The sequence below is a fragment of the Alligator mississippiensis genome, chromosome 7, assembly GCF_030867095.1.
Source record: "Alligator mississippiensis isolate rAllMis1 chromosome 7, rAllMis1, whole genome shotgun sequence".
Classification (NCBI taxonomy): Eukaryota; Metazoa; Chordata; order Crocodylia; family Alligatoridae; genus Alligator; species Alligator mississippiensis.
Window position 1 is genome coordinate 11,095,177 of NC_081830.1, and position 23,189 is coordinate 11,118,365.

A 23,189-nucleotide genomic window follows, 5' to 3' on the forward strand; every position below is an offset into this window, starting at 1 on the left:
ATGGGGTTTAATTTCCTATTGCGTTTTGCCCATGGTAATGGGGGGAGTTCTGATATGTTGTATGCTTCTCTCTGCCTGGCAAAACCTTCCTTTAAGGCTTGCAGTGCCCCCATGAGTCAGGTAGCTGAGACTGCTGTGAAATGGCTCTCCTCAAGGTTGTTCAGCAAATTAGGCAGTAGCAGGAATTGAACCCACAACTCCTTACTGCCAAGAGTCAGCTGATTTGACCGTGTTAATATCCAGACAGAATTGTATCCTGAAGACAGGGCAGTGAGGCACCTTTTATAGACTAACTTGTTCAATTCAGAGAGGTGTGAGCTTTCCTAGGCTAGCCAGATGCTATGAACAGACTTGCAAAGATCAGGGGTACTAAATAGAAAGGAATTGGGTCATTTTAAATGCAAAGAGAGGAAGGGAAAGGGGGAGGGGACACTGCTGAGAGAGGAGAGATCAAATGGAAGCATTTAACCCCGATGTTCCTTAAAGAGTTACAAAAGTGAGTCCAGCTAATGGGATAAGAATCCAGGGTCTCTGTTGAGACCATACCTATCACAATCCACCCTGGGGTGGATTTCTTGTTTCACAATTTTGCATTCAAGTCACTGTTTAAAGTTGTCTTGTTTTCAAGAACAGTTGTTCTGAGGTCAGTGCTTGGATGTCCAGGGTGATTACAGTGGCGTCCACTGACTCTTTTTTCTTTCTGGAACTGATGTTGGGTCCATGTCCATTCATGCTTTCATGTAGGGTTCCAGTGTAGACAGCAGAGAGGCACTGGAAGCAGGTGATGGCAAGTATAACATTCAAGATTCACTTACCTGCTTCTCCACCTATGTCATATCCAGTGTTGTTTGGTGCAGTGATGCTGTGATCTGTGTTGCTGAGGGGGCACAGCTGGCATCTGGGTCTGTTGCAAGGCCTGGTGCCTTGGTGGGACTAGGCCTGTTGAAGTAGTTTGGAAATTTGAATGCTACCCTTTCCCTGGTGGGCTCGCTGACTAAGGGTGCTGGAGCTGAAATGGGAGAGGGTTTTCTGCGAAGGGGAATGGAGAGAAGAGAAGCCCTGGTAACTGTTGGGTAGCCTTGCTGACCTCTGGCCTGCATGCCCTGCTGTGCAGGGCTGCCAAAAACGGTGAGGTGGTAAGATGCTGAAGTGTGGAGAAGTCTTATCTGGATGGTACCCAAATGCAGACCTCCCTCTGGACTCTTTCTGTGGGTTCTTCCATCAGCCCCAACCCCTTGCCTAGAAGTGCTTTCCACAGCTTGATCGTGGTCTACTGATCACGAACAAAATTTAGGCTCTATCCTCCTGCTACAGACCAGCAGCAGAGCCCCTGTTCCCTGCCATCCCTGTTCCAGGGTGCAGCTCAGAGCCACTCTAACAAGTGTTTTCTTGCTAGCTAGGGGTGTAGCCCTCTCCTGCTGTGAGGGCCCTGCAATCTCCTACCTCTGGAAACCCTTGTGCTCAGCTCCCTGGTAAAGCATGTGCTTCAAAACACGGTCACCCCACATGTTGCACTGATGGACAAGTGCCTGCTACTGCCATGAGGAGGGTGTGTATGGATGTGGTATTTCCTGTTTAAGTGCAGTCTCAGTGGGATGCCTGATGAGATAGAAGGGAGCATTCGGGTCTCTTCTGAAAGCCATTTACCAGGGTGCTTTCCCCCCCACTCCAGCCTCTGCTCTAGACTTTGACCTCTGTCATGGTTCCCATTTTAGTTTTGTAGTGTCTGTGAAACCTGTTGGTCAGTACAGCCTGGGGGAGAGCAACCTGTTTAAGAGAGACACTACAGGAGCCTCGGGTGGAGAACGACATCTGCCCTGCCACCTCTCCATGGAGGATGGGAGGGGGTTAGAGTTCAGGGCATGTGGTGACTTGGACAAGAGGCATAAAGCCAGCAACTTTGGGCTCAGCTCCTTTGTTTCCTCATGTGCTGTCTCACCGGTTCACATGCTGGAAACTGCTCGGCCACATGCTGCCAGCTCCTCTTCAAGTGGTATTTCTGCAGGATAAAACACAAGATGAGCATCTCTATCACCTGTCCCCCTGGCTGTGGGCCTGCAGGGGAGATTTTTCTGCTTCCTGAAGGGCTGTATTCCCCAGGCTGCTGGCCCGTGTCTTTCTGTGCGCTTGTTCTTCCTCTGGGCCTCAGCTGTCAAGTGTGACCTGTACAGTGGGGAAGTGCTGCTCTCCTGTTGGACACCAGAAGGACAGGGCCAGGGTTCAGGTCCTGAGATGCTTGTATACAAAGTGGCTTGCCCCAGGCCACTTCAAGTTTGTGGCAGAGGGGAGATGGGAACTGAGCTCTTCTGAGTCCCAAGCCCTTGCCTGACCCACCACACAGGCTTCCGCACTGGAGCTGCTGCTGGGCTTGCAATGAGCTGCTGCCCCCGTTGGATGCCGCTTTGTGACCCTGCTTTCCAAGGATCCCAGCCAGGGTGTGAATTAAGGGGGAGCTTGGGGGGGCTGAGCCCACCTCCCCATAAGAGACGAGATTCCCACCCGTAACATTTGAAAATCAACTTGGGGGGGGGGGGGGTGTCTCTGATTGGATTGGTCCTTCACTTAGGTGGACTTGTTAATCATTGAACCGGTGTAATTATTTTTGCAGACCCCCACGCCCCCCTCAAGAGTCAAAGTGTAATTTGAACCCTGATTCCCATCACTTCCTTGATCCCTAGCCTAGAAAGAGATCCTGACGGGATTGCGGGAAGACCCAAAAGACTGTTCACATGTGAAGAGCAACTTCACCTCCTACATTTGCTGCTTCTGTTGAGGACATGGAGTCATTCCCTCTCCCCTCTTGGTAGCATGCTATGTGTTTGCCTGATCTCAAACAGCTGCTCAAAGGCTGACGGGAATAGTTGTGCGGTGTCTAGATGATGTAGTGATGTGGGGTGGAGGGAGAAGGGGGGGCAGAGGGCTCAGCAGTGCAGTTTCTTGCATATGAATGCAGTGAGAGCAGAGAGAAAACATCCTTCCTGGAAAAAAGGCCAGGCACATGCATAAACAGGCTCCTTGCCTTCCCTTCCCCAGGGAGCCATCTGCTCACCCTGCTGAGGGTGCTTTGCTTCCTTGCTTTCAGTAGTTCACCACCCTCACTTAACACAAAGACAGGCGGCCTGATTCCATTATTGAGCCAGGCCACCTGGACCTAGGTCAGGCTTCCTGGTGCTGCCCTGTCCATCCTGCTCTGCTTCAGTTTCTGCATCTTGCCTACCTGTTGAGGTGGGGGAGAGGGATCATTTTTCTCAGGGGTGTCTAAGACACATACAGCTTGTCTGGTGTGCTCCTGTGGGTCACGCCATAAGTTTTAGCTTTCATAGTGAGGTGGAAAATCTCCCAGATATTCGTAGGTGTGCTGCTATTTGCCTAAGCAGGGAAGGTGTAAATTGATTAGAAACACAACCAGAATGGATTTTTAAAACGTAATTTTCAAGTCCTTGACCCAGTCTGCTCCCATCTGTTTTTCAAAGGGCAAACCAGTGAATTGAAGGGGAAGTCACTGGCTAAGCAGGTGAAACCCAGGTCTGCAGAAGTGATAAACCAGCTCTTGATAGCAACAGCCACTTCTGCAGAGACAGAGAGAATCTTTTCTTCCTTTCAGTTGATTCAGTTTAGTTCACTTCAATACCTAGCTCATTCAGAGCACAGAAACCGAGTGGGAGTTGAACTAGCAGGAAAGCATGTTTATCTGTTCCCCCCCCCCCCCCCCCCCCCCCCCCCCCCTATGAATAAAACCAAGGTGTGAGGGTGAGATCTGTTGGCCCTAAAGTCTTGAAAGACAACGTGACCAGAAACGGTTCAATTCACCAACTGCAGTTCATCCTGTTCTTGTTTATCAATGCATGATTTTAATTCCAGCCATCCAACTGACAACTCTTTTTATTTTATATATGCAGAACAGTTAACACCATTATTTTATTTTTAACTAATACAGGAATGATTTAAGGGTGCCAGTTTTTTGCTTCTTAATTGGTTCTAATTTTCATTCACAAGCATCTTGACACTCATCTTGATTTAAAAAAAAAAAATAAAAATGTCATTCACGTTTTTTAACATATAAAAAGCCAGAAAAAAAAGACTATGAATCAGTATGCAGAACTCTAAAACTGAAATGGATTTCAGCGAAAAGGTACCCAAAGACAGAATCTATATTTAGTTGCAAGTGAACATTTTTTAGTAGCTACCGACCAATAAGACTCGACCTTTCCTTAGGGAAACAATTAAAAAGTACACATGCAAAACAAGATTAAAAGCAGCAATTTAAGTCAAGGTTTCCAGCTTGCTGATTTAAATTACAATTAAAATGGGGGACTTAAATCAATCTACTATGCTTTGGAGGCAGTGGGCTGTCTGAAAGTGTTGGCTGCTTTGACCCTTACTCTTGCATTAATGTAAGCAGGGCTTCACTTAAAATGACACTGGGATATTGGTGTTGATGCCTGCAACATGCAGATCATTGGGAGTTGCCCCTGGAAAGGGAATACAAAGGAGGGATAAAGAAACTGAAGAGGAAGAGAGACGGGTGGGAAGGAGCAGAAGCCCAGAGCAGACACTGAAGCATTCCAAGTCGTGCTGAGTGACACTAAGGTGCTTAGTGGGGTTTAGGCAGAAGTTTAGTGACTGCGCAAAGGTCTGATTCTACCCCTGAGCTTTGCACTGACTTCCATTCGCACCTCTGTCCCGTACAAATGGAGGCACCACATGCATCAGCCAGAACTAAGCCTTTCCCCCTGAACGATCCTACCATCTTCTGGGAGAGTGGATCCTTGCAGAAAAAAGCATGTGGTGCTGCAAAAGCCAAATATTATCATTAGAGTGGCAGCACTGTGAGTTCGAGGCATCCTTCAAAAGACAGATAGGGGAAAAAAAAACTATGGGGTTATCTCAGTCCATCCTGCTGCCAGCATTCAGACTGCTCCCTGCAGTTTCTCCCTAGGGCTTTGTCCTGTCATGGCCTGGCCCTTAGACAAATTCCCTTTCCCAACAGAGCTCAGTCTCACATTTTGGTAGATGCACAGCTTCAAATTCTCTTGGGCTGATGTCTTTCTATCTTGTGCCTCCCTAAGCAAATCCTTTTTCCTGCTACACCATCCCAAGGCTAGGAGGCATTAATGCCCCTGCTTGAGGCACTGTTGAACCCATCCATGCAGTCACCCTCCCCGTGCATGCCCAACCCACCCAAAGAGCTTGGAAAAGAGATTGGAGGCAAGTGTGGGAGATAAGGGCAGTGTTGGGCCTGGGGCCCAGCTCCACTGAAATGATGGAGCTAGCCCAGGGGTGAATTTGGTCCCATGAGTTTCTGTAGTTGGGATGGAGGATAGAACTTGCCTGAAGTACAGCAACAGGAAGGAGTCTGCAGGCATCACTGCTTTGCGAGGCAGGTCTTGCCAGGATCAGGGAGAAGCAGGAGAGGGACTGTGATATGGTGAGTGACTCACTGCATTGCACCGGCTTTAGAGAGAAACAGTGGTGCTCCCAGAACTAGTAGGTACCTTGTTAGCAGCATTTAATCTTCTTGTGCTGTCTAAGAAAAAAGCCTCTGCTTCTCCACTACTTTACAGGCCTTCCTTTGAGCTGCTCCTGGGGCCAGAATCAGGCCCATGGTGCCAAAGCACTTGGCACTATGCTGTTAAATTGACTGGCAGAACTATAGCAGTGTAACGATCCCTGCTCTAGCTGTGCCAGCCTAACTCCCTGCATGGATGTGGTCTTCCTGGAATAAAAGTCACTCTCCTTCTGGCCTGATGCCTGTGCAGAGCGTTTTACTGGCATCACTATGCCAGCGTTTAATTTTATTTGCCTATGGTTGTGCTGGTTAATTTCTACAGAGACCAGCCCTTACCAGCTGCCTGCAGAGGCTGCTTCATTTTGGGGGAAAGGATGTGGCACTGAGGGAAAACCTTGTGGGAGGCTGCTGCGATGGTCTCGCTCTTTCCTATCCTGTGGGGCTGAGCAGAACTCAATCTAACACCTTCCCAAACTCTAAATTCCCCACTAAACCCCCGCTGCACACACCAAAAACACTTATCCAAGGCTAAACATGTAGCTGTGCTGCTAATGTACCTTGGTCTCTCCCTGTGTGACAGATTACGGTCCATACCTACATGCAAATGACATTAGCTTTGAGTTAGGGCTGCCCACCTGCATCTCTCTCCAACGCAAGTCATAAAAAGCAAGGGAACAGGCAGCTCAATCATTCCTTATCTTATCTACGCTTTGCACCCCCTTTTTTTTTTTTCTCCCAGCCTCTGTTGCTGTCTCAGCTGCCACCTCTCAGCTCTGTCAGCTGCTCTGAACACTCAGTAAAGGAGATTAGTTCTGTGTCCAGCATTGAGTGGCCTGAGATGTGTGCGTGGGTATGTGGGGATGCTTGTGCACATGGGAATGTGGTCTGAGTTCATGACCAGGGCTGCTAGGTGCAGTATACCACATCATGTTCATTGCTGCACAAACATGGAATCAAGGCTCGGTCTTCACCCTAGCAATCATACAGCTCGTGCACCCAAGCGATGATGTTCAGAAATATCTGAGAGAGGAATGAGGTGGGAGTGGGCAGTGTGGAAAGCAGTGGTTTCAGCATCTCAACTACCCAGCTATTCTCAGGATTTTTTAGACTTAACGGCACTCAGGGTCTCAGCTAGAGGAGCCCAGAAGGAACATGAGGGGAAAGAGGAGGGAGAGAGCACATGAGAGAAGTAGCAGCTTGCCACGTTCCTTTTGCAGAAGCTGGCAAACCTTCTGCTTTAAAAATAACATGTCTCGTCCAACTGGCCCCACCATTGCTAGGTCAGGAGCCAAATACACTGGGGGTGGAGGGGATGACTGGTTCTGCTGCGAGTGGGTACCCCCTGCCCTTAATTCTGCCACTGATGCTCTGTGACCAAGTGTCCAAGTACTCTTGCTGACTGATTTCCACCTCCTTCCCTTATGGCAGGGCTGTTCTGTTGGTGGGTTGTGGACTGGTGCATGTGGCTCGTGGGCCCTGTGCTAGTGTGGTCTGCATGGCTGGTGAGGGGAGGAGATCCGGGAGTCTTGTATCACCTGTGCACTGGGGGCAGGGGGCACAGTAGGATGGTGGGAATGCCAGAATTGGACAGCCCTGCCTGATAGTGACGGTCATGGAGTAAACTCATTCCTGAGGCCTTGCTGGGAGGAGGACCTGTCCCTATGTGGCAGTGCCTGTCTCCTCTGTGCAGGGGCTTCCCAACCATCCCTAAGTCAAACCTTGGGCTTCCCCATCCCCTGTGGAGTTTCACAGAGGCACAGAAAAAGCTGGGTGTAAGAATGCCCCAAAGCATTTTGTGGAAGCAGAGGGGACCTGGCTCTGCACTAACCAGGCCGAGAGGGTTACCTAGGCCAGGGGGTCCCCAAGGCAGCCCTTGCCTCTGCCCTTCCAGCCCTTACACTCCTGGCTGGCTGGCTTCAAGGAGCCATAGCTCAGTGGTGCACTGGGCCCAGCACTGAGCTAATAAGCTAGTGGCAGCCAGGACCTAACCTGAGTCTCTGTCATTCACTCCTCCAGCCCGAGCCACGCTGCTCTGCTGAGGAGTTTCTTTGCTGCCAACCTCCTCAGGCCTTAGTTGTAGGTCCCCCTTCCCAGCCCCAACTTTTGGGAGCCAGAGGCTTCTGAACAATCTGGAAATGCTGTTTGGTTTCTTTCCTTGGCCCAGCTTCTTCCTGGAGCCTTGGTTCTTTCCAGCATGATTAATCATTGCAGAGCAGCCCATGCTATACAGCTACTTATCTCCAGCCCAGTGTCGCCGTTCCTCTGGCCATAAGAGCGTCTGTCTGAGGAGAGACGGCTCTCATTAACAGAAGACAAGCTGAGAATTTATTCTTCCTCGCTCTCTGTGGCTTTGGCAAGAAAGGCTTCATAATGAGAGGCCGGCACAATCGCACGGCCAAAAACACAGACGTTCCCTCATTACAAATCCGAATTTGCCTCTTCCCGGCTCAGACTGGGTATTCTTGCCTTCTCCCTCTTTGTAAATTATTTACGTCTCCATGTACATAATGGTGAAGCCCAGGGAGAGAGGGGTTAATTGAGCAGAAATATTAGTCACTCATTTAGACTTCCCTGAAAGGGCCTGCACTGGCTCTGGTTTGGAGGCAGTGGGAGTCTTTCCAGTTGTTGCAGTGGGCATGCAGCAAGTCCCAGGGTTTGCTGCACATAAACATTATCTGGTTCAGTGCAGATGTTGGTGCTGACAATCTTGGGCTGGCAGTGGGGCGACTTGCCGTTGGTTTGGGCAAATCTGCATGCTGGCAAGTTGCTGGGTTTCCAAATCACTGGTGCAAACCAACCTTCACAATGGGAAGCTGGAGCACAATTGAGTTGTAACATATGGAAGATGTTTCTGTTAGGATCTTGTTTGTGTTTCTTGGGTGCCTTGTTGCAGCTGACTGTAGTTTGCAACTTCAGCAGGTTGGCCTGGGGACAGAGAAGGCCCCGAGACGAGACCAACTTGTACACCATGAGACGCATGTGCTTTGGGGCTGGAAAAGGGCAACAAGAGGGAAATTGGCCCTGTTGCTGTGGGAGTTTTGTCTGCAGTCAGTGGGAGGTTGTGCAGTCCAGCTAATGGGACACCACACTGGCACTGGAGGGCAGTGTGATGTGACCTTGGAGGATTCATACCAAGATGGGGGCATATCCCTAGCTCTGCTTCTCCTCCTGCTCCTTGTCTCACTCCTGTTTCATGCTAGGCTTTTCTTTCTGTACACGGATCTAGTGCCATCATGGTGATTGTGGTTAGGAGTCCCTAACCCTTGCTATGTTGCAGAGACCAAGGCAATGTCTTTCTCAAGTGTCAAGCTTAAGTGACAGGAGGGGGCCAGTCCCTGGCAGTGACTGGCATCAGCTCAGCTGCAGCCTCTGTTGGAGTCCCTTCACTGTCATATTTTGCTGCCAGGGAAGCGTATCCAGACTTGAGCAACTGAATCAGCACAAGGGGGATCGCAGGCAGGTCTTTGGCTCTGTGGATTTGTTTTTAATTACATTTCCCTTCTTCTAGGCAAATACAGACAGCAGCAACATCAAGTGAGGTGCTGCGAGAAATTGAATTAGCTCGTTCTGTTCATCTGGGTGCCAGGCGTAGCGTACCGTACCGTGGAGACAGTGAGGGCAGGCAGCTGGGGCAGGGTTATAGCAGAGCAGGGGGCCAGAGTCTCCTGCGAGTGACTGATAGTCCATCGATGACAAACTCTGTGCCAGCTGTGCTGTGGGCAAAGGCAGTGGGTCCAAGGGCCCTGTTGTGTGTGGCTGCTCTGGGGTCTGGCTGGCTTACAGGGTGGTAATGGGTGGTGGGGTGGGAGGAGGACGGTGAAGACTTTTTGCCTCTGTTTTCCAAGAGATGGAAGACTCCCAGGTGGCATTTTGCCAGTGTGAAACCTGCTAGAAAGGAATTATAAAAGTGCATTCACTTCTGAGATACTTGGGTTCATCCATACCAAGGCGAGCAGCTAGGGTGGGCTTCAGTATCCCTATCTTGCTGTATAGAAAGGGAATACTCTTCTGACTCAGAGAAGGTTCCTGTCCTCCTTCTGGCAGCCTGTTTCTTTAAAGTCTTCCTTTGCCAGTCCTGCTGGGTGCTGGATACCCCCTTCTCCCATGAGGCCCAGGGGGCTGAGGATGCCCAGCACTTTGCTGCATGGCACCCATTGCTTGACCTCGTGTCTGTTTGTGGATCTTGGCAAACACGGAGCATTTTTCTCCCCTCTTGTAGGGACTGGGCTGTGTATAACAGGTACCACAGATGTCCAAGAGCCTGGGATCTGACAGCTCATCACTTAGCAATGAGCTATTTTACTGGACTGTCTCACCCATTCTATTCCTCCTGGCTGTTTTGAGGGATCTGATCACCCCCTGATCTGCATTTGGGGGCTGAATCTACCTCCTGGATCCTGAGCCTGCTCGCAGTCACGGACAGTCCTGTCTAGGATCTGGATGTGGATTTTTTTCTGACTGGTCTCTACTGTATTTACTGTGCCCATGGCCAAACCTGTGTCATAGTTGTTCCTAAATAGAGTGTGGGGGAATGTTTCTATGAGCTGGTTTGTGTGCCTTTTAGCTATTCATCTGCCTTCCTTTGGGGTGCAGTCCTGCAGTGCTTTATCTTGGTGATGCCACAGACCAGTGAGATGCTGATGACAACAGCTGTCCTTTGTTGCTATGTAATAGGCTCAGCAGCCCTGCATGGGTAGGGTCCAGGCCTGGGACCTTTGGCTCTAAAGGTGTGACCCTCTTGGGCCTGAGCTAAAGAAGTCTTGTTTACTAGCCACAGATGTAGCAGACTCATCCATCGCTGTTAGGGCTGTGCAAAGCTTTGGATCGTGATTCAGATTTGGAAATGATTTGGAGGCCAAATCTATGAATTTGAATCAAATCTCGGGAAGCTTTAGGCTTTCCGAATCTTTTTCCGAATCAAATCGGAAGCTCGGAAAAGATTCGGAGATTCGGCTGTAGGGTATAATGGGGAATCAATTAAATATCTATAACTTTGTTGTCTTTTGGCTGATTCAGATGGAACTTGCAGGGATGGCAGCCTCTGCTGAGAGCCTGATGCATGCCAGGTTTCAAGATTTTAGGTGCAGGGGTTTCTGGAAAACTGCACCCCAAAGTTCTGAAAGCAAAACTCGTGTCACGTGTGTGTGTGTGTGTGTTAAGCCACAGTGGGGTCAAAACTGCAGGGATGGTAGCCCCTGGTGAGGTCACAAAGCCTGCCAAGTTTCAAGGAACTAGGTACAGGGGTTTGGGGAAAACTGCACCTCAAGCTGCGGACAAGCCAAACTTGTGACATGGGTGACGCTGTGTGTTAAGGCGCAGCGGGGTGAAAGCTGCAGGGATGGTGGCCCCTGCTGTGGCCATGCAGCCTGCCAGCTGTCGAGGAGATCGGTGTAGGGGAGTTTTGGGGTCCTGCACCCCTAGCTGCTGACAGGCAAAACTCATGTCATGGGTGCTTGTGCAACTGTCTGTCTTGGCGGGGTGGGGGAACTACTGCAGTCCTGGCTGCTAAGCTACTGTGTTACCCATCAATCATGATTCACTCAGGGACCAGCTCAATACACAGTAGCTAGCTACTAGTAGCTATTAGATAATGAACAAGGATTAACACCTACAAAACCACAGACTAAGGAGAGGAAAGAATCAATACAGACAATCAACTGCCCCAAAACAGACGGTCTGTTGCACAAGCACCTGTGTCACGAGTTTTGCTTGTCCGCAGCTTGAGGTGCAGTTTCCCCCAAACCCCTGCACCTATCTCCTTGAAACTTGGCAGGCTTTGTGGCCTCACCAGGGTCTACCATCCCTGCAGTTTTGACTGTGCTGTGGCTTAGCACACATGTGACGTATCAGTTTGGCTTTCAAGAATTTGGGGTGCAGTTTCCCCCCAAACCTCTGCATCTATCTTTTTGAAACTTGGTAGACTTCATGCTCTCAGCAATGGCTACCACCCCTGAAAGTTTCATGCAAATTGGGGGAAAAAAACAACAAAGTTATAGATATTTAATTGATTCCCCATTATACCCTATGGCCGAATCTCCGAATTGGCTTTGGAGCTGACTTGGCTGAATCAAAGTGGGAAACCGATTTGGAGCTCCAAATTGAATTGCTGAATCCAAACCTGAATTGAATAGTTCCCTATTTGCACAGGCCTAATTGCTGTGTGGCCCAGACATAGTTAGCAGGGCCAGTGCCCCATGTTAAATTTGCCTTGCTTAGCTCTGAACCAAATCCTCCCACTGATGGGCACGTGCTGCAGCGCAAACATACTAGCATACTCGAGCACAAGTGAACATCCTGGTGCCCCCCAGATACGCTGCAACTCTGAGTATCTCGGGCACCTGCCCCATGGAGGTGTCCTCCTTGTAAGGGAGCAGGATGAAGGGTGCCTGGGGGCATGGGCAGTGTGGTCCCACTCAGAGACTAAACTTGCTTTCACCCCTGGCAGCATCTGCTGCATCTCTGGCTGCATACATCAGGGACCCAAGAACTCAGCCACCCCCCTCGTCACCCCACGCTGTCCTCTCCCCAGCACAACACTTTTGCGAGCTTCAAAACATGCTCTAGCATCAAACTCTGCTTTGATCTGGACTCTTCAAGGCCACTCTGCTCTGAGAAGTCCTGCCTTTCCACACCTGGGGCCCCCACCTTATCCATGAGGCAGCCCTGGGCAGTGGAGATGAGGGTTCTCTGTCCCTGATCTCTGCCTCCTGCCTTGCTTTCATCTGCAGGGCTCTCTGAGCTTCCTTTGATCTCCCCTTCCCCACTCTTCGGCTTACCCCTCTCTCCCATCTGTCCCAAACACCTGATGCTAATGGTCTGGAGTACTTTTCCTCCCAGGCTGGAAGCTCCTGCATCCTATTTCCAACTCTGCTGCTCAAGTGGGAGGTGGCTGCCCAAGGTTAGACCCCCATCCTCTCCTCCTTCCTTGACAGTCCCTTCTGTGCCTGCCTGCCTCCCCTTCCCAGTCTTGTCCATGCCCCTGCTCTCCATTTGATTTCCCCAACTTTCTGCTGGAATTGATTTTAAGTAGATCAAGTTGACGGCCTCAGTGAACCCATCTGTCACTTGGCAGTGCTGCCTTTCATCCCTGGGTCATGCTACAGCATCTGATTGAAGAACCTGGCCCTTTTGAGCTCTCTCCCTGAACAAGCAGTGGCCTTGCTTGCCCTAGCAGGGAGCATGTCTTCTGCACATCTTGTCCCCCAAATATGGGGACCTGTGGCTTGATATTTTGGGCAGTGCTGCCATCTAACACGCTTGTGCATACAGCCAGCTTTCTCATGTCATGCACCTGCTTGCTGCCACACCATAACCCTCTAGGCTGTTTCTGTCTCATCCTGCTTAAATGCCAGACAGTCAGTCTACCTCCTGCAGGGCATGGCCTTCTCTCCTCCAGTCCCTTGCATCTCCCTGCCAACTTTACATTGATCCTAGTAACAAAGCTATTAGGCAGTAGCTTTAAAACTAAAGTGAAGCAGTTTTGGGTTTTTTTTTCCCCATGCAGTGGGCAGTTCCCTTGTGGAACTCCTTGCCCTGGAATATTGCAGAGCCTATAGCTAAATTCAGTTCCAAAGGGGACCAGGCCAATTTCTGGAGGAATGGTTCATCAAAAAGTATGGAACATGGTAGACTGGGGCTGGGGGGAAGGATGTAACCTCTGATTCAGAACATCCTAAACCTCAGATTGCTGGAAGCTGCAGTGGAAGAGGAACAGGATGTAGAAAAATGTGCCCTGTTCATCCTGCCTCAGTGCCCCTCACTCTGGAGGACGGGGATTCCTTTGTGAGTGCATCGGGAGTGAGTCTGGGTAGGGGTGTCCCAAGTCTCTGAGGGATTCCCCATCATTAATTGATTTTTTTTTATCCCTGCAACTTCCCTGCCAGGGAGGGATGTTTTAGTTGGCAAAGAATTCAGGGAGTCTGAGAAGGCTGCAGCAGAGCCAGGAGTCAAACCTGGGTCTCTGCAGTGCCTGTGGAGCATAGGAGGGATTCCCTCTGAGATAGGGGTTAGCGATCACACTGCTTGCAAAGAGTGGTGGGTGAACTGGTAAGCTGGCTTTGCAGCAGCAACTTTGTATTATTTAAAACCTGGATTTCCCTGCATTAGTCCCCCTGCCTCTGCTGACAAGGCAGGAATATGCAGGAGCCTATTAGCATGTCCTAGTTTCCTGGAGGTATAGAACTAGTTGGAGTGCTTTGCAGGTGCTGGGTTGCTGTACAAATACACAGGAGCTCTGTGTGCCCACGGAGTTATTGAAGCAGGGAGAAACCAGGCATGTGTCATTTGCTGCCTAATTCAGTGTCCTGGCTGTGCCATGTCTTTCCTTGCTTTAGGCACAGCTGCTGCAGCCCCTGGCACAGAGGCTGATTCTGTTCTGGGACCTGGCAATGGCTAGGGAAGTTGATTCAGAAAGCAGAGTACAGTGGCAGAAATGGGAATGGAGCCCAGGTCCTTCATTTTTGTGCTCTATCCACTAGGCCACAGTGCAGAGTTTCTGTAAAGAAGTCACTTGTAGGCATAGGCACACATGGGCAGAAGGGGGCACAGAGATAGTTTTAAAAGGAGTCTTTCAATCTAGGGGCCATTCCTGTCATGTACCCGAAGCTGTGGCTTGGGAGGAAGGGCCTGCCTCTGGGCAGTGGGCACAGACCAAGGCCAGGGCTCACAGGAGAGGTAGCATTGGGATAGGTGGCTGCTGCATTCCCCATTTGTAGTGCCCATTGCCTATTCTGTACTTGAAGGTATTCACTTTGTTAGGAGTGAAATGCCTGTGGTTTAGACTTTCCTCTCCTAAGCTGTGCTCCTTGCTTTCCTGCTGTGTCACCTCTGACCGGGTTAGCTAATAACAATAGAGTCCACAGCCTACCTGGTCTCTGAAGAGACTGAAGAGGGGGTTTAGAGGGCTGAGACCCTGGTTCTGGGGCTTCAGGTCAAGGAGGAGGAGAATAGGACTGAGAAAGTCCAGGCTGTCTCCACCCTACCATCAAGCGTGGTCCTGATTGAAGCCCATTAGCAGTAGGGGTGACAGTGGCAGGCTGAAACGGGTACTGTACAGCAGTGCTGCTCAAACTATCTGATGTGGTGGACCGGCAATTTTTTTTCCAGTGGGCCAGGGACCAGTGCCTGGTTCAGCTGGTGGCAGCAACTGTGTGTAACAGCGCTACACAAATGCACGACTGGCTGTTTCTTTCTCTTTCCTCACCTCGCATGACGTGATGTCACCTGGAGTGTTGGAACGTATGAACTGTGGCACTATGACATATCAGTGTTATGCTTCTGAAAATATATTTCTTTCTTTCCTGGCGACTCACTGCGGACTGGCACCAGTCTGCGGACCACCACTTTGAGAAGCACTGCTGTACAGACTTATTGGAGGCCTTTGATCAACAGCAGCCTGTGACTAGTCAGGAGGGTGTCTCAAGGGTGTTCTCAAGTTCTTTTACTTCTAGCTAGAACCAAATAGGATTCATGTTGCATCCATCCCTCCCTGGCCCATCAGCAGCAATCAGCTCATGCAAAGCCTTTTGCAGACTCCTCCTTTCAGTGTGTGCTGAGTCTTTAATGCTGCTGCTCTGTGAATGGGACATGGAAACAACAGTGCGTTGTCTAGTATAGAATAGCATTCCCTGAACACATCAGCTGTGTCTCACATTTCACCTACTTGAAAGTCCAAGTGCACACAATCGGTGGCAGCACGGCACTTCAGAGGACCGGTAGTACCGCATGGTGGGGAGAAATTGATGGTGGATGATTATCCAGATCTGCCTGCCCCATCTCCAGCAACTTGAATGAGTCTGTGGCCTTATGGTGGTGGGTGTCTTGTCCTTGGCTATGAAGCACTGGCAGGCAGGCTGGGCTCTGACAGCCCAAGCTCCTTAGGCTCATGGCAAGCAGAGGCTACCTTTAGTATCATAGGAACGAGATCTGAGGGGCAGATGTTTTAGGGGAGAACAAGACCCAGACCAAGTGTCCATCTGGTTTCAGATGCCCCAATATTTGGCAGCATGAAAAATAGCAACTGGGTTTTATTAAGATGAAAACCAGGAACTTTTAGCCCAACCCCATGGTCTGTTCCATGGGAAGCACCTCTCCTGGATCCAGTCAGCTTGTCCAATGTCCCATTTCCTCCCACTGTTGGGTCCTTCCCCAGGAGGTTTGAGGATCATAGGGCTGAATTTAGCTGCAGGTATGTGGGGGAGCTGGAAAGCAGGCTCTGGAGAGCCCTGTCCCCAGCTGGATATAGTATGCTGAGCTCCTTTGAGTGGAACCTTCCCCATGGACTTGGACTTGAGATCTTTAGCACCAAAAATAAAAGGCCACTAGTTCCTGACCCAAAGAACTGACTTCCCTTAGCTACTAGCTGTAGTAAGCCCTTGTCTCTTATGTGGACCAAACCGTAAAGGAAGACAAGACATGCATTAGCTAGCGTGATGCTGGACAGAGAACAGGACTTCATGGATCAGTGGCTTTGCAAGTTAACCTTTTCATGGGTGCCACAGCTGGAGGAGGAGGGAGGTTCTTGCTTACCCCTGGTTTAGCTTCTGCTGTCGTAGTTCAGTCTCACCTACACAGCCTGGAGATTATAATGGGGACAGCCCTTGCTCAGCCAGTGCCAAAGAGGGATGCAGCTGAGTCAGAAAGTGTTAAGATTCCTGCCACCCCCACTAGCTCGGTGAAAACTCCCCTCCAGTTCTGCCTTGCAAGGCCCAAGCTGTTGGCATTACAGCTACTGCCCCCACAGCTGGCGGTATCACCCCATAGGCCAGCATTTGTAGCAGACACATGTGCCTCTGGGTCCTCCTTCTCCTGGGTGACATTACTATGGCAACACCGAGTCCTCAGGCTAGAGAGAACGGCCCTGCCCCAAGCCCTCGGGAGCCCACCTCACGTTCCCCATTAGCCAGCGAACAACTGAAGGTAGGGTGGGCCCTGTTTTGTAACAAAAGCAAGAGCCCAGATAGATGCTGCTTTGAATGTGGTGCTTCAAAGAGCCTGCTGAAAGCCTCCCTACTCAGTGCCACATTCCTGTGCCTCCTTGACAGCAGGTAGGGTGGTTCAGTGGATGGAGCCCTGGACTAGGGCTCTGCTACTACCTCCTGGGGGACCATGGGCAAGACCTTGCACCTCTCGGGGCCTCAGTTTCCTCCGCTGCTCTCAGCTCAGTATATGGGCTTCATCCTTTCCCACTACTGAACCTCTAGCGGAGCTCAGGCTGTGTTTTTTTGAGGCTGGGAGGCTGAGACATTTGCAGCTATACATGTTAGACCCACTCCCAGGTCAAGCAGGTCTAGCGAATATCCTCCATGCAGCCGTGGGTGCTGATACTCTTTGATAGCAAGGATGAGCTCTGATTAGCTTGCCTGATTACCTCCCCCCACTTACCCTTGTCCATGCTTGGGAGTTTGCACAAGTTCATCTAGGTCTGATTTAGTTAAGTGTCCAACCTCCTGAAGATAAATCATGTTTCCACTCAGGGTGCACTAAGGAAAATGAATCTGGATGAACTAGCAGTGTGCATTGAAAGCAGTCATTACATGGCTTTAAACACCTGGATAGCTACTCCTTCAGAATGAAGAGGCCTCCAGTTGGCTGAGCTGCATTCACTTTGGAAGCGAGATCAGCTTAGGCAAACAAAGATGGATTCAAGAGGCCACACAAATCGCTGCGTGCTATTTTTTACTCATCCGCTTCAATTCAGGTGAACTTTCAGGGTCCCCATACAGATAGGCCTTATGTGGGTTCCAGGCTGGTTTATATCAGTTTAGTTTACAATGTTAGGTCCAGATTAGGACCTAATAAAATCCCTGTTAAGGGGTGTGGAGAGATGGTACCAAGCTGCCACAACCTTAGTTAGTCCCAAAACTGCTGTTACGCTATTGCCTGGATGTGATGCTGGGCTGGGGTGGGAGAGGTGATGTTTTGCTTTCTGTGTCTCTCTTCTAAGTCCTGTACCCCTGTCATTCTTGGAGAAAACTGCAGAAAGGGTGGGATGGAGCTGAGGGAGGACACTGACAGCTGTTGATGCAAAAGGAATTAGGCGGCCAGATACCGCAGCAGCGCAAAACCTTACATAGAAAACCATCAGTGCTGCCAGCAGGCAGGTGCAGCCAAGGCTCAGGCAGCCAATACATCAAGCAACCTGGAGGACAGTAACATTCAGTGTTTACACTCTTCTTCCTGTCGTCTTCGGTCATCCAGCCAGTTGAAGTCACCCCAGGGTGAAATAGCTGTGAGGCAATATCTGTAATCTATAAAACAGCTCTGCCTCAGTGGGAGCCAAGGCTCTGATTGCAGATCAAAATGGTCAGGCTTAGCCTCATCGATCAGCTCTCTATCTATCCCAGCCTTAAGCAACATTTTTGTCTCCCCACTGCCAAGTCAAAGCTGCACATTAAATCAGCTGCAGCAGCACAGTCCTCTCATGTCTGTTGAAGGGGCCAACAAGGTGTGTGGGCTTGCTTGGCTTGACATCCATCAGCTGTTTGCCTCCCAAAATGGGTGACTGCTTTCATAGTCTCACATTCCTAAGAGCCTGCCTTGCTTTGCCACTTGGACCAGATGTAAGCGATAGGGACAGTATCTTGGGGTGCTTGCTTTGGATGTTCATGTCCTATGTGTGTTGCTGTTTTGCTCTTGTTCTGATGCCTAGTGCTTTGCATCTTCAAAGCTGGGAACAAACCGACTTATTGCAGCAGCCCTAGGTGGAGCAGAGCTGGTGTTGTCATCCTGTATCCTTGACTGAAGTATTGAGGCAGGGAGCTTAAAGCCAGGATTTTCAATGCAGAGTATAATGGCTGTACGCTGGGAGGTTCACGGGTGTATTTTAAACCAAGTTGCTTAATATTTTAGACGGGGATCTTCACCCAACCCCTGGAAGGCAGGTCATCATGGACTCGGAGAATTACTAACTATTTTGAGGCCTGATTTCTAGAGCAAGGTCCAATCAGTGTGAAATCGGTGGACAGTAGAAACGCATGACACTCCTGCAAGTCAGACCCAAATGTGTCTCACACTGGGGAGCCAGTATCCATAACTCCACTTGAAATGCTGACTTAAATCTTGGCTAGGCTTCATAAAGGGGAGACAGTTGGTAGCTGAGGCAGGAACAAAAATGTCAAGGTCCCTGCCTAGGGTGCTTGTACATGTGACGGGTTTAATTCCCAAGGTTTTATTTTATGCCCCCTAAATTGAAGTGGTGGGGCACAGAATAAAACCCTGAAGACTAAATAACTTCAATTTTTCCGTCGCATTACAGTGAGGGGCCCAATCCTTTCTTTATATTTTCTTGTTGTTGGAGCCAGAGCCTACCCGCAGCCAGGGGGGGGCTGAGTGGCCCCTGAGCTGCAGGAGAGGAGGGGGATCTGGCCCTTCCCTTTGCAATGGCAGTGCTTCCCCGGGCTTCCTGGGTGGACTACTAGCAGGCCAGGTAGCCCAGCTTGGAGGCAGCACCCAGCCCGATCCAACTCTTCCCTGACCTCGAGCTGGGGCAGCACCTGATCTGCTAGCAGCCTGCCTAGGCAGCCCCAGGGGCACTGCTGCTGCAGAGGGAAGGACTGGGGTCCCCACAACTCGGGTGCCTCTCGACTCGCCAGCTGGCTGTGAGAGAGGCAGGTAGGCTCTGCCAAAAAAAGAGGATCAGGCCCCTTGCCACTTCTGCCTTCAGCGGGTAGCTGTTGAAGGAGAGAGGGAGAGGCAGGGAGGGGCCCAATCCTTTTTTTTTCTGTGGACCCTGCCTACCTCTCCTGTGGTCAAGGGGCGAGCTGACAGCTGCATTATTTCAATTTGGAAAGAGGCAAACTAAACTACATCCAGATGTAGTTTAGTTTGCAATAATGCAAAGTCACTTAATGTCCCCAAAAGTCTTACATGTGTACACTGTGACACCATTAAGCCACACAATGAGTTTCCTCATGTGTACATGTTAATGGCGTCATGTGTACAAGTGCTCCCAGAGTCTAGCCTTGGGTTGAGGGTACCAGGTCAGTATTCTTAGTTCGGGGAGCTGATAATGACATAACATGGACCTGGGATATGGGTTAGCCATTTGGATTTGAACTTTCCCTAGTATTTGGGGAAGATTCACATAGTGTGTGTGTGTGTGTGTGTGTGTGTGTGTGTGTGTGTGTGTGTGTGTGTGTAAAATGCTGAAGGCAAAATTCTTCAGAGCTTTCAAGTCTTCTGCAATTTCAGTGCAATAGCGAGCTGACAGGCTGCATCCACCACTTTCTTCAAAGGGGAGCATCACCTAGGATTTAAGCAGGGCAGTTAGGAGCCCGGACTCCTGGGTTTTCATCCCCAGCTATGACTGGGGAATGTTTTCTGTGGCTTGAGCAGGGAGGCCAGGTGTCAGGATCCTTGCATTTAGAGCAGATCAGATCATTTATGCAATGCCTCTTGCCATATTTTCTAAGTAAATAATTCATTCTTCCCCAATTCAGATGCATGGCTTGCTTATACAGTATTCTACAAATATATTATTTGCTCAACTTGTTCCTTGGCTTTTAAGCTCTGCTCAGTCAGCGTGTGACACTAGGCAAGACGCTCCTGCTTTTTGTGCCTCAATTTCCCTACGTGTGAAATGAGGGTGATAGACAGTTTTAGTTGAAAGGTGCCTTGGCAAAATGACACTCAGTTGCAAGTGGATTAGCTGACTCAGACCCCAAATTGCAGATGCCCAGTGCTTACCATGAAACCCACATGTGGTTGAATGAAAAATAATGGGGCAGGTTTTCAGTTTTTGGCTTTCAGCAGGAAATATGCCCTGATATACTCTTTCTGCTGTGGAAAATCCAGTCTGGTGAGTTTTAGTTGCTGTCTTAAAATGAAGCACGGTTGTTTGGAGACCAAGACCATAAACACTCCACAGCTTTTCTATAATAACTGGAAGAGAGAGAGTGTGTGTGTCAGAGCAGGAGACCGAGTGATCTGTGATGCATTTTAATAAAAGTCTGCAAGCCAGAAGCCCCGTTTCAATAGAAGGGGGGAAAGGCCAGGGTTTTACCAGCCACCCACAGTCACTCTCTGAAAAAGGATGGGCTATGATGATGGACCTGGGAACTTTCTTTAAGGAATTACCTAATTAGGCTTCACAAAAGAATTGAGTCAGTGGAGTGAATGGAGCTGCAGCCCAAAGCTGTGATTAAGGCTTTTGGATGTGTGCTCCCAGCAGCACTTAAGGGATAAAATTTTCCTTTTTTTCCCTCCATTCCTTTTTCTTGATGTTGCTGGTTTAATGCTTTTATTTCATAAACACCAAATAGGGACACTCCAGGGGCACAAGGATAATGATTACGTTGCCGAAAGCCACGTGTGAACTTAATCAGGTTCATGAAAAACAATTGCACAACAAAGTGCAAGGCGGGAGTGGGAATGAGCGCATAAATCATGTCATTATCTCACACCAGTGGTCTTGGCTGAGAGCAGTGCCGTTCTGAGCCAGATACAGCCTGCTGTTTGCCTAGCCCTTTCCTTGAGTAGGGCTTGGCGGGGCTGCTACATGCACAGTTGTTTTAAACCCTTAGGGGGTGGGTGTCCTGCCATACAGCACTGGGAAAGTAATTCCTCTAGGATTGCATTTGGGCACATTGAGTTCTAAAGCAGTGGAGTAGGAGCCAGGACTTCTGGGTCCTCTGCTGCTGATTGCGACCAGGGACAAATCGCTCACTGGGGGATGTGTGTGAAATCTGGCCAATTATGCATGACCCATCAATCTCGCTTGCAGGGGAATGTGAAAGTTTAATTCCCGCTCTCTCATGAACGAATGACATGCCAGCACTTCACCTTTGCTTGACCATTCACTCTTGTCGCTGAGAATGCATTGACGCTGGCACATATGGCTTGCTGAAAGCCTTTCCAGAACAAGGGTTTTTTTAATTGAAAAACAGCTCTTAAAGGGGAAAAAAAAGAACCCACCCATTTTTGATCAAAAAGTTTGTTCTGCACAAAAAATGCTCAGGTGTTTGCAGTGAACCAGAAACCAAAATAATTCAGATCTTAAAACCATTTTTCCCCCCAGGGAAAACATCAAGATGAAGAATGCTTGTTTTGCTGAGATTTTTCACTGCAGAAAAGTTTCACAACCAGCTTGATAACACGAGAGTGGGAGGGAGTGATGGTCTCATTTTACCTGTCAGAGACGGAAGGCTATTCTTTCTGAAGGTGCAGTAGGTCCTTGCCAGTGTAAATGTGCTGTTGTGAGTATTGAGGTGTAGGACTCAGACATCCTGTGAGCTTGCATTTCCTTGCCTTGTGAGGACTCGTGGCCGTTGGTGGGGACACTGTATTCTCCCTATTATAATCCCTGAGAAAAGCAGTTTTCCTCTATGGCTTTCTAATAAAGTTCCTCGTTCAGGGCTGGCGGTCTGTGATGGCTGGCCACAGTTACGTGGCAGGGGTCATTTGGTTCCAGAGGGCATTTGGATCTCCAGGACAATGGAGAAACTTCCTGGAGGTTGAATCACGCTGAGATGTGTAACCAGGGGGTTTACGAGTTTTCTTTCTCTGTAACAGTCTTTTTTCAGGAATGAATGGATCTGGCTAGGGCCAGGAAAGCATATGTTGCGTAATCCCTTTTTTTGTGTTTCTCAGACTTGAGGATTTGGGCCTTCTCAGTGGGATTATCAAATGCTGTCTTCTCCCAGTTGGATTTAAACAGGTCTTCTCTTCTAGGAATGCTGTTTTAAAGGAACCCAGTTTATTCTGGGCTCATAAATCCCAAGTCTTATTAGCAAGATGTGTTTGTATTGTTCCACAAGGCTAAATAGGAAATCCTTGTCCTGTCAAGGATAAACTGAGGCGAAAGGATCCTCAAGGATCAGGAGGACAAGCACTATATGGGCCCTATCCAACACCTCCAGGTCAGTGGGAAAGACCCACTAGCTTCACTAAGCTCTAGAAGAAGCCGGCATGGATGTGCTACAACTGAGGCTCCCGGGACAGGTGACTGAAGCTAACATTTTTGGGGATCTGGCTTCTGTTCTCACCTCAGCCACTAGCTTGCTTAGTTGACCTTGGGCAAGATGTATGGTGTCCTCTGTCAGCAACGCAAGTTTTTCCACCTCTGTTGACTTTTGCCTTCCTTACTTGTGGGTCTTTGTCCCACATGTGAGCCTTGACAGGCCAAAGGATGTACATCTTCGATGTACCAAACACAAGGAGCATTTTTTGTAAAGCTTTCCAGCCTTGCTCAATCTGAACAAATCTTGTGGGTGTTCTTCCCCCTTCTCTCCGGGGTCACTTTTCGAATGCTCTTGGAAGGAGCTGCTTTTGTGAAGTGAAGAGAGTTTGACGAGTAGAACATCGCGCGTCACGTAAAAGCCCATTCTGATAAATGGACTAGGAAAACACGGGCCCTCATTGTGTGTTCCCACAGCGCTCTGACATTTTTAACAGACGTCTTTTATGCGTTAGATTGAATTGCAGATTAAAGGGAAGTAAATGCAGACAAGGAAAGATTTTCTTTAACTCTTTGGGAGGCAAATGACTTCCTTTCTGGTGAACTGAGAGCGCCTAGATGAAGATATAGGTGCTGCTAAGTCCCGGCTTCTGGAGTCTGGTGCCGGAGGCAAAAAAGTTGCTTTAAAGCAAGTTTCTGGCTCCCACAATTGCAACAACAAAGTTTGACAAAGGGAGCATGCCTGACGCAGCCACTTCTACTTGGGTTTGAAGGGAGTCTGGGTCA

At 49.4% G+C, this 23,189-nt stretch overlaps 1 protein-coding gene across 2 annotated transcripts in view; it reads left to right on the forward strand.

The window, feature by feature from the left end:
* Window positions 1–23,189, forward strand: part of GPAT2 (glycerol-3-phosphate acyltransferase 2, mitochondrial) — a 101,867-nt gene that overhangs the window by 12,671 nt on the left and 66,007 nt on the right. The window lies entirely within an intron of this gene.